Source organism: Humulus lupulus, chromosome 1, assembly GCF_963169125.1.
Source record: "Humulus lupulus chromosome 1, drHumLupu1.1, whole genome shotgun sequence".
In the NCBI taxonomy this organism is placed as follows: Eukaryota; Viridiplantae; Streptophyta; class Magnoliopsida; order Rosales; family Cannabaceae; genus Humulus; species Humulus lupulus.
The window spans coordinates 45,321,916-45,324,118 of record NC_084793.1 but is presented as its reverse complement, the minus strand read 5'-3'; positions in this window follow the sequence as shown (position 1 = coordinate 45,324,118).

Here is a 2,203-nt window from a genome sequence, read left to right as displayed (position 1 = left end):
CTTCCCTTTTTGCCCGAGAACACAAGATCCATGCCATGCATGGACATTAGAACCACATGCATGCACAGAAAATCCCCTTAGGGTTTCAGATTTGAAAGAAAAAAAAAAGAAGAGAAGGAAGAGCTATGATCCGAAACTTACAATGCTATAACTCTTGAAGATCTCCTTCCTTCAATGGAGGTGAGTACTCTTGAGCTTATGAAGAAGAGAGGAAATGCAGCAATGGAGGTTTAGGGGACTTAGGGTTTCGATTTTGAGAGTGTAGGGGAAGAAAGAAAGTTTGCTTGAGTGGAAAAAAAATGATTTTTGAGGGAAGTGTGTAGTTTTGGTGAAAAAGGGATTAAGGACAAAAATATGGAAGAGCGCTAATCATTAGGGTAGTCTCTTAATTTTCCCTAGGATATGTGTCATAAGACACTTGAGTGCATAGGCATAGCCTAGCCGCGCACATTTCTCTCTCCTCCCTTGTGAAAAGACTTTTATGCCCCTGCCAAATTTTGCCACACTATAAGGCATTCGATGACCGTTTGGTAATTTCACTTCTAATTTTGAACCAAAATTTTACCCTAAAGTTTTTAAATATCCCAAGCTAAAATTAATTAAATAAATGTGACCAAAAATAAATTTTTTCACATAACACATAATTTGGTAATTTACTCAAATTGACCAAAACGCCCTTAGGGGCTCAGGCAAGAATTTCCATTCTTTAACCCGGTAAATTGGAATTAAATCCTCAATCAATTTTTTTCTTAAATTTATTGGCTCGATTATACAATCCCAGTTGCCAAATATTTTTATGCCATAGTATTCCTTATTTTACATAATCTGAGATATTTACCTGATTAGGATTTTTTACCTGGTCCACGACCAAAGGTCTCGGTTTCTAAAAAAAATCGCACTTACCACATAATGGAAAACATTCACACATCACAACTTCTTGTAACATAAAATGTTCCCCTAACATAATATATAATATAGGGAAAAAAATATTCGAACTAGGGTTTACCCGGTGCCCTAAACGCGGGGCGTTACAATACCTACAATTTATACAAGTTTCATCCTCGAAACTTAGAACAACTGTGGGTATAACTCTCTCATCTGGTCTCCGGGTTCTCGTGTTGCTTCTTCTACCCCGTGGTTACACCACTGCACCTTTACCAAAGGTATTGTTTTGTTCCTTAATACCTTGTCTTTCCGACCCAGAATTGCGATCGGTTTTTCCTCATAGCTTAGTTGAGGATCTATGCTAATTTCATCGTAACTTAGCACATGAGTGGGGTCGTTTATGTCTTCCGTAATGTTGACACATGGAATACATTGTGAACTCTAGACAACGCAGGCAGAAGGGCTAGTCGATAAGTCACCTTTCCAATGCGTTCTAGAACCACAAGCGGTCCTATATACCTAGGGCTCAATTTGCCCTTTTTCCCGAACCTCATAACTCCTCTTAGTGGAGCTATCTTTAACAGTACCTTTTCCCAAACTTCAAATTCTAATGGTCTTCAACGACGATTGGCATATTTTCGTTGTCGATCTATAGAGGTCTGCAACCTTTGACGGATTGATCTAATGTCTTTAGTAGCTTGGTCTGCCTCTTCTGATCCTAAGCATTTCCTCTCACCGGTCTCATGTCAGTGGATTGGAGATCGGTACTGTAATGCCCCCACGTCACTATGGCTGCTTCTTGGAATGATGATTGGCCCTACAAACCAACACGAGTCTTTCCAGCGTGTTTTGTCCTCACTCGCATGCTTTCTGGGAAAACTTCCCAGGAGGTCACCCATTATGAGATTACTCCAGGTCAAGCACGCTTAACTTTGAAGTTCTCAAGTGATGGACTACCGAAAAGAAGATGCATCTTGTTGGCATAGGTAGTACCTATCAATCCATTTAAGCCATCTTCAACTGTGTAGTCCTATACCTACATAGTATTAGAATCATCACACTTGACCTTCCCCAGGCGATGTGGGATTACACAGCTTTATCCAGTCTTTCCCCTTGTGGATCACGAGATTCTAACTGTCATAATCACCCCCCCTTTGGGGTCCGACATCCCCGTCAGCCACACTTCCAGCTAGGTCAAGGCTCTAATACCATTTGTAATGCCCCACGTCACTATGGCTGCTTCATGGAATGATGACTGGCCCTGCAAACTAACACGAGTCTTTCCAGCGTGTTTTGTCCTCACTTACACGCTTCATGG